This window comes from Taudactylus pleione, unplaced genomic scaffold, assembly GCF_031769625.1.
Source record: "Taudactylus pleione unplaced genomic scaffold, aTauple2 ptg000557l, whole genome shotgun sequence".
NCBI classification, from domain to species: domain Eukaryota; kingdom Metazoa; phylum Chordata; class Amphibia; order Anura; family Myobatrachidae; genus Taudactylus; species Taudactylus pleione.
In genome coordinates, this window is record NW_028284959.1 from 1,876,603 (window position 1) to 1,891,770 (window position 15,168).

Here is a 15,168-nt window from a genome sequence, read left to right on the forward strand (position 1 = left end):
ATCAGCGCAGTGGGTCCCACCCTGCACACAGACAGCTTCCAACTCCGGCTCCAGATGTGCCAGTGTACTTGCGGTGCATACCATCGGCTGTTGCCATACATCTTATCACCTGCGTGGATTGCACTCTGCGTTGTGGGGCATCATATGGACTGTGTTGCAAGTATCACTACATTCTGTGGATATTGTGAGTTACTGCATAATCTAGAGTGACTATTTTGGTTATCCTGTACTGTGTGCTTGTGTCAGAGCTGTACCAGGGATATAGCTTCATTAATTCTTCCCTAGTTACTGTACATAAGACTCAGATTCCTGGCTTGGTTCCTTGGTCCAGACTGTCAGTACTTTACTGTTTTGAGTTCAGGTTCTTCTTGTCACTGGAGTAGTTCTCTGGCCTGATTGGTTCTCGGAACATTAGGTGAGAGACTGCCTGGTGGTTTAGGTTCCTGTTCCAATTCTAGTATCCTTGCATTGCTCTGGCGCGTGATTCCTAGTGTCTCTAGCCTGCCAGTGCCTGTATTACCTATAAGTTGTGGTATCTTTAAGCCTCCCCGTTTCCTGCACTCCTCAGTTAATTACCCTGGACCACGTGCCAGATCTGCAGAATTCCAGAACCGTGACAAATATTAGTTGCATCACTAATGTGATAAAAGTACAATGCATAAGTACCAGGGATACAGGCGCTGGCATCACATGCAGCTGCACTGTGCAACTCAGACCCTAAGCTGGATGAAAAGGCAAAAGACTCTTAATACCAACTCCATTGTGACAGACATCCTAATTCTAAGTGCCTAGGACAGAGTTTCCCAAGCACGGTCCTCAAGGCTCCCCAACAGTTCAGGTTTTAGAGCTATCCATGGTTGAGCACAGGTGACTTAATTAGTACCTCCGTCAATTTGATTTAGCCACCTGTGCTTAACCATGGATATCTCTAAAGCCTGAACTGTTGGGGAGCCTTGAGGACCACGTTTGGGAACCTCTATAAGCGACGACTTACGATGCAGCTACCAAGTGACACAGAAGCTGAATAAAAAATAAGTGTCCTCTCAAGCCATATGGTGCGAAAAGTATTGGTGAATGAGGACACGTCTGTAGTGTTTGTACCAAAATGCCTGAGGAACAAAGAGACAGCTGCATAATATGCTCAGATTGTCCTATGTACAATTAAGATTCTGAATACTTGTATAAGTTTGAGGAAAGATAAGCAGCCTGTTTATTAAGAGTTTTGCTTGTTGGTTCAGTTAAGGGGTTAAAGGATAGAGAGGGCGTCAGGGTTGGACTGGCCCACGGGGTACAGGGGGAACCCCCGGTGGGCCCCACTGTCCAAGGGCCCATTCCCTCCTCTAGGGATCAGGTTCTAGACTGTGCACTTGAATTATACATTATACATGCAGTATGTTACATTATACTGCACAGGACTATGGTGTATATTCAACAATGCATTGCTGTTATTAATCTATTATATATTGTATGCACTAGCACTAGCAAGGGGCCCAGGTCATGCTCTCTGTAATGGTTAGCTAAGCCTCTGTGGAAGCTGGCCACACCCCTTCTGTATGCTGACCACACCCCTAAATAAGGGCCCCAACACTGCATTCCCCCAGTGGGCCCTTCATGCTCCAGTCCGACACTGGAGGGCGTAGCTAGTGAGTTGTCTATCAAATTATAAGCCTATAGCAGTGTTGGCAGGAGGCAAGGCCTCTGCTAATCCCATAAATAGCCAGGGTCGAGGAGCCATCTTCCTCTATGCAGTTTTGCAAGCTCACCCGACATATATGGTTTGTATATTGTATTGTGTTTGTTGGATTGTGCAAATTTCATGTTTTCCTTCCAACAGGTGGAGGAACAGCCTGGCGATGAGCAGTGCTCCTGGGCAGCCTATTATGGCGTTAAGAGTGTCTGGGTGGCATTTTCCTTTTAATAGTGGTAAGTATATCATTCTCCTAAAGGGGGAACTAGGCCATCATCTTAGGGAGGGGTCAAAACTGTGCCAATTAGAGGAGAATGGTACCACTTCAGGCCAGTTTACATTAGGGTGTGGATCCGTCCTCTTTATTAAGTCAAATTCTTTTTCGGGCTGTGGCCCCGGAGTACTGCTTTTTACTGCCACCGATCTTCCAATTACTAATTCTAATTTGATAATTACATTTATGGCTGTGTCCTCTTTAAATTCCACATATGCCTCCGAGTGTTTAGTTATTTGTAAGTTCGTAGCAAAACGTATTATTAAAATAATGGGTGACTTATAGGATCTTTACAAGCTATGCAAGCCATAAGTCTCATACGGAAAGAATTTAAATATGTTCACATGTATTGTAACATTCTTACAGTAATTTAAATGAATTAAGTTCCAACATGTCACAGAAAAGTTTTCATGCACATTTGTGACTATGTTGCAGTTTAAGATGCGAGCACTTTGCACTTTAGATTTCGTTGTCCTCAGCAGAAAGTTCCCAGGGAGCGGACCCTTTGCGCTGCTATCTGACAGGGTGACTATTTCACCTCCATAGAACGTACAATAAAAATATTACTAAAAATGCATTTTCTCCAAACAATTATAAGAGAACTGATTCCTTCCTAATAGAGATTACAGTAGCCCCAAATATTGTCTTGTCCTCTTGACCCTTAAGGACTATATCCATTATTCTCTGTACCAACCATAACTCCAGACATTCCATCTTTCTGTGACATGATGAACGATCTCCGATTAGGAGCAGCCACAACAAGCAAAGCCACTAATGTGTTTTATACAGTCACTGATCAGTTACTGACATGTAATATTTCATTTGCTTTAGGGCATTAGGAAATGTTGTGTACCTAAAAACAACAGATTGTGCAAAAGTACATCCATCATTACATGCATCATAAAAAGAGAGGCACATAAATTTGTTTCTGCCTGTTAAAATCTAATTACCTGTAAAATCATTACCTGGCACTTTAACAAATTGACACAGTCGGGTTAATGATGCTTTTCGTATTTAAAAATGCAGTCGCTTGCCCAGGTTTTAGCTATTGTTCTGTGCTCCAGATGACATCATAAAGTGGATTGTCTAAAAGGTGACAAAACCAATGATCCTTTGGATCTGGCCGTTTCCATTTCCACTGCGGTGCCAAAGCTGAAGCAAAAATACTTTGAAGTTTGGAATTTAAAGTTTGTATGTTTTTGAAGAATATTGTCTTTTTTTTTTTTTTTTGTTAAAATGTCTCCGGGCTGAACAAAGAGAACAAGGGCCAGACCCAATCTGTAACAGTAAAGATTATTATACACATAGTACATATCTAGCTCCACAACAACTGATATCAGTTCAGAAGGATAACACTGGCGGTAGGCCATGTTTATCTTGGAACAAGATCCACATTCAAATAAATGTTTAGAAAACAGTAAATAACTTCATTATATTTACAAAGTTTACTTGGTGATAACTTCATTATATTTACAAAGTTTATTTGGTGATAACTTCATTATATTTGCAAAGTTTACTTGGTGATAACTTCATTATATTTACAAAGTTTACTTGGTGATAACTTCATTATATTTGCAAAGTTTACTTGGTGATAACTTCATTATATTTACAAAGTTTATTTGGTGATAACTTCATTATATTTACAAAGTTTATTTGGTGATAACTTCATTATATTTACAAAGTTTACTTGGTGAACTTTTCTGTTATACAAGTCAGCATTTAGTTGTTGCAGCTTTCTTTTAAAGAGACACATTCAACATGTGACAGTGTGCGCTCCTTGCGTCAGGGAGGAATGCGTTAGTACCGGAAACATGCATATAAGTGTAAATGGCGGCCTACTTTCTGCAGTCTGCATTCTCTGCTCACTGTGATACATTAAGGTTGTTTAATATGTCAAAAATATAAGAGAAGTATTAACAGACACCATGGGCCAAATGTAATAGGGTGAGAGTTTCTGACACTTTTTAAACTTTGCCAATTTAATAGAGTCCAAAAACAAAGTAACAGAGCGAACATGTATGTTTTTTTAGACTTAAAAAACTCTCAAGATTTAAAGATGATTTCCCATTTTGAAGATAAAACTCAACCAATGTGAGAGGTTACTGCTAAACTCTCACATTTTCTAAACTCTCCCCCTATTACATTTGGCCCCATATGTGAAAAAATTATTTTTAATCTTTCAATTTTAACATTATACAATGTATCAATAAATACATCAATAATATATATATATATATATATATATATATATATATATATATCACAGAAGCTCTGACTAATAAACATTGCAATTGCTATCACATTCGTGTTAAACATATGACATTTAGGCCCTCATTCAGAGCCGTTCGCTATTTGCGTTCGTTCGTTCAAAAACAAGGGGTGGCTATGCAAATGATCCGTTCGCACATTGCAGTCTGCTCACACCTCTAAGTCTGAACGAGCGAGCAAAACATACGCTCTTTTATTTGATAAAAACGCCCCCTGGCCGCTCGCACCATACGTCATGTCCGCTATTTATTAGATTAATCGAGTACATCGAACAGGATATGAACTGCTCGCTATTCTTGTGGTTGGTTTTTTCAACCGCTATTTTGCGAGCAGTTCTGAGTTAAAAAAAACCAAGTGACGTGGTCATTGACGCTGCTGTATTAATTATGCACACCCATAAAACGCCCGTTTTGACCTTTTGGCACGCCTGCGTTCGGATCTCCACTCCCCCGTTTTCAAGGACCTTCCCCTGTTACCACCCACATACGCCTCATTCTGTCACTCAAAATAGCAGGCACTCGCTATATTGCGTACAAATGATTTTCGGCCGCACTGACTGGTTCGCGCAAGCGTACTAAAAACCGTACGCATGCGCAGATGTGCGAACATCGCTCGGAACGAGCGTACTGCCGCTAGCGAGTGGCTCTGAATGAGGGCCTTAGTTCACTCTAAAGAGTGTCAATTCTATTAGCTGCGTAGTGAAAACAGCATCAATGGCACCGCAACTTCCACCCCCCAGCCCAAACCCGCAGATTTTTGTACTCAGCGCTACAGTGCGGCAAACTAAAATTAGCACATTCGGAGGTACTGTACGCACCATACAGTATATAGCCACACTTACTGGTGCTACGATGTGGCTTACAAATTAAAGCCCTTACATATATGTTTCGGTTAATTATATATCTTCTTACAAGTAAACAGTAAGTAACATTATCTTTTATTTAAATATGTCCTCACTTCTGACTGACAGTGCTCAAGCTGCCCCTCCAGTCATCTGAATATCACAAGTTTGAATCTTACAAAGCAGAATATTTATAAATGCTAGTAAATTAGAACTCAGTGATTTTGGCAGATGTCCTTTTGGATTAAATATACTGTATTAATTCATGGGCAATGCAAAAGGGGGTGAGCTCCATATGTATATGTGAAGAAAGCATAACATTTAATTATATTTAAGTGTAATGCCAGTTTTGGCATTATTACTGTAAGTCTTTTTGAACTTTGCCTATGTGAAAACGTCCCTGTCACGACCAGCCGGCCGATTCTCCTGATACCTCAATCTGAGAATCGCCACCAGTGACTTATGGTTGCCTCAGCACGTGCGGTTAGTATAACACGGTACTGCCACCACCAACGAAGTTCACGGGAGTCGTTAGGATCTCCCCTCAAATCTCAATATGCACACTCACTTACATACAGGTACGTAGCTTTGACCTCACAGGCTCGTGAATTCGACAAGAACACGGAGAAGACACTGGATTAAGAATGTTTAATACGAAAAATATTTCCAAGGTTATTGATTACAGAAAAAGCTAATACAAATATGGACAATACAAAAATATCACAAATAAGTTTCAGAAAATAAAAGGAATTAAAATAATAGAAAACCCAGAGTCTATACACTTCTTAGACCCTGTGTGAAGGAGACACATGGAGTATTGGGGACGGGCCAGTCGTCAGGACTCTCCTTAGGCACAAGAACCCTTATCATTGAGTGAGAAGCACAGTAATACCCCCTCAGCTGCATTAGTCCCCACCTTTGGGTTTTTCACTCTTTCATTGCTGTACACTGGGCAATAGGAAATCGGTCACACCCTTCCATATTATCTATAGGAAGTAAGGGGTCTTGAAACAGGGTGGTTTGGGTCTTAGAAACCAGCAATCAGGTAACATACCCTACATTCCTGTAATCTCCCTCCTATAGAATTGTATATCCCATGACCTGGCTTGACCAGGTCTGACCATCTGCATTAAGGATGTATCTCTCCTCAAACTTTATGGCCTGTAGAGATAAGAGATAGTGATCTGGATGCCTGGTTCCAGGGAGACAAATCTCCCCCAAGCCTTGTATTCCTACAGGTCAAATACAGGACACTGCATAGAAACCATTTTGATACACACACATATATATATATATATATATATATATATTTACATTCACATGACATAATTTCTGGCAATTATTCTTGCCCAGTTACACCCCTTCAGTCGGATCTGTAACTGAAACTTGTATGATTCTGCTTCGCTTGTGCTTGGGCACGCTTATTTCTGGAGTGTCACAAGCTGCCACACTGCAAACGCAGTGCAAAATGAATGCTAGACTCCTCCTATCTCCTGTCCATCATTCCGGGAGAACTCTGGATTGGCTCCTGCATCTACTTCTTCCTGGTGCGAATGCTGCTCCGATGCCGGTGATAGAGAATTCGTGTTTCTGGTTCTAGCATTGCCTCCTTTTATCCAGTTGAGCTCCAATTATCCTGTTTGAGATTGTTATACTGTCGTTTGTGTCATCCAGGCGGCACAGTTCTCATTCCACTTACCTGCCACTTACTTGTGTCATCTAGGTGGCATGGACAGCACTCAGTGTCCGAAGGTGCGCAGTCCTGCATATGCCACTTGTGTCAACTTGGTGGCACAGGCCGCACTCCAGCCTCAGCTGCTCATATCAACCCAAAGGGCACAGGCCGCACAACAGTGTCCAAGAGTGTGCAGTCTTTGCATATGCAACTTGTGTCAACTCGGCAGCACAGGCCACACTACTGCATCTGCTGCATCCTGCCAAGGCTACCAGCCCTCAAGGCTGCTACTCAACCCAAGGACTGCTACATGGGCCTAAGGCCTAAGGCCTTATCCAGCCAAGTCTACTGGCCCTCAAGGCTGCTACTCAGCCCAAAGGCTGCTACACGGCCCAGAGGTCACATCCAGCCAAGTCTACCAGCCCTCAAGGCTGTTACTCAGCTCAAAGGCTGCTACACGGCCTAGAGGCCACATCCAACCAAGTCTACTGGCCCTCAAGGCTGCTACTCAGCTCAAAGGCTGCTACACGGCCCAGAGGCCACATTTAGCGAAATCTACCGACCCTCAAGGCTGTTATTCAGCCAAGAGGATGCTACACGACCCGGTGGCCGCATCCTGCCAAGTAATTCTAGCTTCCCTAAACTGCTCCATGGCCGCAATAAGCCAAGCTTTACCAGCCCTCAAGGCTGTTGCTGGACTACTACCTCAGATAATACCTCAGCCTTAACATGGAGCATGCTCAGTATGAAGACATGTATGATACACTCTGCAAACAGGTGTGCATTCAAATCTGCATCAGCCCCACAGCGCAAAGTGACATAACCAAGCCGAGACTCTCACATTTTAGCATCGGAACTGCACGCCTGTGCAAAATGGTCTTAAAATGTCCCTCTTCTCTGTAATGAATGGTACAAATGTTTTCATACTCCATCAAATTGCCTGTTGTTAAGGTTCCTTTCAAATAACTGAAACACTTCCTATAAGATTAGTTTAATTATGGATATTTTCTTCTACCCGAGCTCTTTTTTAGATTCTGCTGGAGTATCCACTTATCAGAGTATAAAACACATCCCGCAACACAGAAGTGCTGTAATAAACATTAGCATCTGGTTTCATTAGTGTTGGACACAGTTTCAAGAGTCATAAATAAAATGCGCGGCGGAAAAATGTGACAGGAGAGAAAACAGTTCAGTCCAGGGTCTCTCATTCTGTCTATAGCTCCGATACCCCCAGCTGTTAGAGTGGCAGATAAATGGTCTTCCTACTCTCTATTAAGACATTTAATAGTTTAGATGATAAATACTAAAGTTTTTTTACACCCCCTAAAATGTCTCACTGCAATATAACAACGCGATTTCTTTGTTTGCAAAAGTAAAGTAATGCTCCGTCTATTTATTTGTATTGATATGAAGAAAATGACAGCAGATGCATTATAATGTCTCATCTAGCAATGGCAAAAGATACATGTTTTATAATATTATTAATGCACAGCTTATTTTTATGGCTGGATCCTTGGGCCTCATTCAGAGGCGGTCGGAGGATGCAAGCGGTCGCTCAGAAACTGGGCGGCCACTTGCATCCTGACCGCCCACCTCTGTTGCGGTCGTTAGGCTGTGGGTTAACACCCACAGCTCTAACGACCTCTGCGGTGATGGTCGCGATGGTCAGAGACGCCCCCAGCTGCCACCCCCCCGGCCCGCCTTCCAAACAGGGCGAGCTGTCAATCAACATCGACAGCTCGCCCCCTTTGGATCAAGACCCGCTATGACTGGCACTGTCGGTCGTAGCAGGTCTCACGCATGCACACGACGGCGCCGGCGCCGTCGTGCGCATGCTCTGTGGGGGGCCATCGACCCGGTCCAAGTGCATCGGCGCTAACGACTGGGTCAGAATGACCCCCTTTATCTTTTACTCTAGCATGGGTAATTAGGGCAAACTGGCCACAAGTTATTAACATACAAAACCCTCTTAGAGATCATAGGATGGACAAAATCATCCTTTATATGCGACAACGGCTGCAGTGCCCTCCAAGTCGCGGCTTGACTGTCATACTGCAGCTTTGGGGGCGGGGACTTTATGGCGACAACCAGCTTCCCAGAGAATAAGGGTGTGTCTGGACAATGCTATGCTTACAACTTTGTGGCAACAGTTTAGGGAAAGGTCTTTTCTATTCCAACATGACTCTATCCCAGTGCACAAAGCAAGGACTACAATGACATGGTTTGATGAGTTTGGTGTGGAAGAACTTCACTGGTCTGCATAGAGCTCTGACCCCATTGAGCACCTTTGGGATGAATGGGGATTGCGAGCCAGACCTTCTCGTCCAACATCAGCGCTTGACCTCATAAATGCTCTACAGAATGAATGGGCACAAATTCCCACAGAAACACTCCAAAATCTTGGGGTAAGCCTTCCAATTAGAATGGAAGCATCAAAAGGGGGGGACCAACTCTATATTAAAGTGTATGTATTTGAGTACAATGTCATTACAGTCCCTGTTGGTGTAATGGTCAGGCGACTGAATACTTCTGTCCATATAATGTTCCTTCTGCAACGTTAGCATATTGTACGCCGCGGCTGTGCTGCAGCGTCCCGCCCTTAATCAGGCTCATTGTACGATGTGGTTTGTTTCATGTGTAAGAAACTGTTTTGCTGATAGGGCCTTGAGAAGAAGATACCACAGGAGTCGCAGACCATCGCACCTGCTAGATGTGCTGACATTGCTAGTAAGTAATAGTGACAGGGAGGATGTACGTGAGGTTTCTCAGGCTCTGAGTACTCAATGATCATGTGTTGAGATGCACAGAAAGTTGTTGTTATGCATAATCAGCTGATGTGGCCTTGGTGCTTGTGTAACTAGATCAAGAGTTGATGTGTTATTTTTGTAACCAAATTTAGTATAAATATCCTGGGAACCACTGCACTATTGTGGGTATAAAAGTTAGCTAAATATAGGTACGCAGTAGCCTCACCTGGCACCAAGGAGACGTCACGGTGTCCAGACTATCGACGTGGGGGTCTGATGATTACATGGGGCTCCCTGGACCATAATCCATTTTGTTGCTGTTGCTGGAACTGGAAGCTCCAGTAAGTGAATAATACATAGTATTTTCTTACTATTGTTGCTCTCTGTTCATTTGCTGCGATACTGTACATTACATTAACTTGGAAACTAAAGTACAATAGTTAATGTGACCACTGGTAGCATACGGGATTAGCCGTTTACCTTTTGTTCATTTACCTTGTGTTATATTATGTCACTTTATCGCTATTTCTGTTGCTGTTATTGAACACTGCTTGCTGTTAGAGAATGTATCAGATGCAGATGAAATTGCAACATACTGTTACTGTATCACACAATAGCACTATGGTGCCACTAAAACACACACATCACTCATACAGTATAGTCTAGCTCAGCTTCCCCACTGGAGGCATTGTGGCCCAGAGGTTGGTACTGGTGCCTCATTGTGTTAGGACCTTTAATTGTCTTGGGTTCAAATCTAACCAGTGTAGAGTTATTACATGTTTTACTTTACATTAGTAGCACAGTTAAAAAACACATTTTGTACTGTAGGGTTCTGAGTCTGACATTATACTGCTATTCACGTAAACAGCTGATGTTATTTCCCTGCACATGTCTGAGTTGCACTGTGCTAGCATCCCAATTTTGTTTGTACAGAGTCTAAGTACAGATTTGGATGCACAGTAGCAGAAATATAAGGGGCGTTCCTGGACGGTGGCTGGGAGATAACCAGGGTTGCAGAGATGTTGCATCCTATGGGCGTGTTGCAGTTGTCTCGCTGAAAGCTGTCACATACTTGTCGAAACCGGATAATTGGGTAAGACAGAATCTGTTTGCAATTAGGAAAACCTGCACGACGCCATCTTGTGAATGGCAGCAAGACTCCATTTTAGAAAAGAAAGCTTACACAAGCGCTATTTTGTCAAAAATACATAGTACACAAACCACAGTGCAAAGTTGCTAAAAGTAGCACGAACAACTTTTTAACAATCTTCCCCAAACACATACCGACAGTGTTCAGAATACATAAAATAACTTTCCAACACATTAAAATCACCACAGACTTATATTTGAGCAACAGCAAAGCAGTGGTGTTTTCCACGCATACATACATTTAAAAGCAATGGTCCCGTAACGCAAAAAGGATAATTATTACTTGGTTTAAACGCAATGTCAGTATATAAAGAAATGAATGTTTTCTGTAACTATGGCTTAGTAAATGACAATTGGACTGTGTTTGGAAAAGTACTGATCTACTCTGTTTCCACAGCGTTCCGGTGACATCAATATGAAGATCAGAACATGCGGCTATGAAATATGAATGTTAGAGAGAATAACTATTTGAAATGTTGTAAGCCATAGCAGCTTAGATTTGCATGTGGGGGATGCAAAGGGAGGTTGGAGACCTTTTGTATCCATTTGAAATTGTCCAATAAATGCCCTGTAACAGATTTCTAACCCTTACCAAAAGACAATGACATTGTGTAGGCTTGTTTACATTTTTGTCCAAAGGACTGGTTATTCCAGTCTAATCAATAGAGATAGCTAACTGGGACTAGAACCTAATTAACAGTAGTTTCAAGAAACCAAAAGGATACTCCCTTTCTGATGACCTCACTGGTGAAAGGGGGCGGAAACATAGCATGCACATTCTGAGAACACACAAGCCAGCACACACACTTGCAGATTTTGGAAGAGAGAAGTTCCCTCCCTCACAAGACAACGGAAAATGGGTATCAGTTCCCCTGGGTTATAGCTAAGTATAAATTGTGCAATATTTAGCCTATTTGGGTGTCTGTAGCTATTTTTGGTGTTAATCTGTTATTAGCTTAGCATGGTTTGTGGATTGTAGTTTGCTAAGGATATTCATGAGTCTGTGTTAGCATACAGTGGATGATATGTTATCTAATCTGTACTTTTCATCTACACTGTAGGGTACAATAGTCTGTTATCAGCATGCAGGAAAGGGATTGATTATGGAGTTTTTGTAATATTTGTAAATGATTGATGCTGATTGATTGAGATCCTCTGGTGAGCTGTGTTAGGGCCTTCCCATGTGCTCTGTGTTAGGGCCTTCCCATGTGCTCTGTGTTAGGGCCTTCCCATGTGCTCTGTGTTAGGGCCTTCCCATGTGCTTGAACAATATCTCTCCTTGGGAGAGATAGGCTTGGTATGTGTTGTATACTCATGAATGTAATCATAGGGTGGTATCAGTGTTATATTATGGAAGTTGAATTAATAACAGCTTTGAATGGTCTTAAGTGATTGCTGTATGGGTCAGATAGGTATATTGTCTGCAGTTTATTAGAGATGGCTACTTCCTTGTGGGGTGAACAAAGGAAATTATAATTCTACCCAGTTATGGTGTTGTATGGGTCAGATAGGTATATTGTCTTTATTATAATTATGATCATTAATGGATATATGATTTACAGAAGTGACAACATTATGCAAGATTTCTTACTTTCAAAATGGAGTGTATTATGGGAGTTTTCAATGTGAGTTTTCAAATTGGAGTTTGCCTAGGGATCATGAGGCTTGCAAACAAAGGAAGAGCATGTGCTTCAGCCCTTCCCCCTCCCCACGGTCTAGTGGGTACTGGATGAGGTCTGTTGTAGGATGGTATTGTTGTATATTGGAATCAGCTTGTGTTGTACATGTTGGAATATTAAATGGTGCAGTGTTTGCCTGATGTGTTGGCATATGATATTCAGCTTGCATAATTAATTAACTATGGCATTAAGGGACATTTCAATGATGTAGCTTCATAATGGAGTTTGTTTGTAGACCATGCGGTTTGGACAATAGGGGAGGAAGCATTTCCCCCCCCTCTCTCTCTCTCTCACACACACACACACACACACACACACCATCACCAGCCATCTTGAACATGTGCTCTCAGCAGACATTGATATCTCTCTCATTGTATTTTGATGTGTCTCTCTTTCTCTCTCTCTCTGTCTCTCTGTCTCATATTGCTCATTGTATTTTGATCTTTAATAACCGTTTCATGTATATTAACTGTACCTTATGACCTAATGTTTGTACAATTTATTTGTGCTCATTATTAGATCATAGCGTTGTAACATCTGTACTTTTACCTGAATAATAATCTTTAGCGCGTTGGACCGCTATTCAACTGTCTCAGTATTTTATTAATGGTATAATCATACACAGCGCTAATTAGCGACATCTTGTGGTTTTAGAAGGTATAGGCAATTTTGTCTTAGAGTTTCTAGGCAGGTGAATCTTAGAGGTTTATAGGCAGGAATGTATTAAAAGATTCAATTTTAAAATTCAACATACTGTATGGTAGGAAGTCATACTCAGACAGAGAAACTACACCTGCCATTGGGCTAGTGCAAGTTTTGATGGTGCATCCGATGGTGCAACCGATAGTGCCTCTAAAGATGCACCAAGTGTTATTTCAGCATCTACAGATACTGACTGTGGGATTCTCATTAAAATGCATGGCTGTACACCTGGGATGGGATTTTTAGTGGCATTAGCATAAACATGCAAATGCATAGATTATAAACTCTCACTATAGATTGTAAACTCTCACTATAGATTGTAAATTCTCACTATAGATTGTAAATTCTCACCATAGATTGTAAACTTTCACTATAGATTGTAAACTTTTGCTAGAGAGGCCTATGTATCAACGCTGGGAGAGAGATGAAATTGTAACAAATAAATTAGCAACCAATCAGTTCCTAACTATCATTTTTTAAACACAGCCTGCAAAATGTAAATTGGAATAAACAACAGATATAGCCCAGGAGCAGCGCAGGAGGAGACCCAATGCGACAGATGCATCTCCTGGACCCTGAAGTGGAGAGGAGAGGGGGCACTACCAAACACTATCAGATCTGAGAATTCTTATTCACCTTCAAAAAGGCGTCAGAAGGATGCTGAAATGCCTGTCAGGCACTGGTTCCTCACCTGGTCCCCAGATCCACAGCTGGAAGCTCTCTTGCATTATTAGGAACAGACGCTCTCCATCACCTTCGAGCCTTCACTGACCAGTTACAGCGTTCCTCTCTCTGCATCATAACGGAACATGGAGCTCTCTGACATTCACCTGCTCACCACGGAACTTTGGTGTGGCCGCACCAACCTCTTTCCTGCAATCTCCCCGCTAGTCTGATCGAGCGCCCACGGCCAGCCACTCGTGCATGCAGGCTAGAGCTGTCACCTTCACCCATATAGAGAACGGAGCTCTCTGATTCTTACCTGCCAGACACGGAGTTCTGGAGCGGCCAAGTCACTCCCCTCTGCACGTTCACTGACAGTTAGGTTGAGTTCTGGAGGCCAGCCATCCTTGGTTGCGGCTTCCCCCACTACTACAACTGGATCACCGCAACAACTTGTGCGTTTGATCCGCCAGCTTGGACGGTAACATTGTATCAGCTGTCATTTGACTATTTGCTATTCGCTCTCTATGTCCAATTGCCGGATGATGCACAGAGTTCAATTCTCTAAATAATTGTTATACAAATAAGCAAGGTGCTTCCAAAAGGGCATATTAGCCACTGACTTTTTAATGTTTTCGGTTCGGGACTTTTTATTAGTTTTAGATTGCCTTACTCTCATGATCTTTATCATATAGTATCATATTTGTTACATAAGTTTTGACTGCCTCATTTACTGATATTTGTATTGGTGTACTAATTGTAATAAACATATAGGGCCAAATGTAATAGGTAGTCTGTTTTGGTAAATTGTGAGTTTGGTGCTAAACTCGCAATTTTTCACAACTCTCCAATGTAATAGGGTGTCTGTTCACTAAAAACTCGCATTTTTCAGAGTTAATAAAACTCTCCATTCTCAAACTCGCATACAGATGTTTTCACATTGAAAACAATCAACTCGCCCAATGTAATAGAGGGTCTGTTTCAGACTCGCAAAAAAAAGATTACCAAAAGTCCCCAAATAATAGACCTGCTTCAGGCTAGCGAGTACATCCTGAGCAGGTCAGATTAAAACAGGAACATGCACATATCCATGAGATATGTAGATATTTCTGTGTGTACTTATGTAAAATGTTTTTAAATAAAAAATAATGATGTGCACCCCCTCCCCAAAAGCATAACCAGCCCCGGGCTTTATAAAGCCTGTTCTGTTTCAAAAAATATAGGGCCAAAATGCGTAGAGGGCCCCTGTATATTAAGAACCAGCACAGGGCTTTGCAGAGCTGGTCTTGGTTCTGGAAAATCAAGGGACAAAATGAGTAGGGGTCCAATGAAAATTCCAGAACCAGTACCGAACTCTGTCTAGCGGGGGGATAATGCCACAGCCAGGGAAAACCTTTCACCGGTTTCCCCGGCCAAAGCATTATCCCTGACCGCTAGTCAGTCCAGGCCGGGCATCCCTGGGGAGTTGAGGACCCCCCCAATA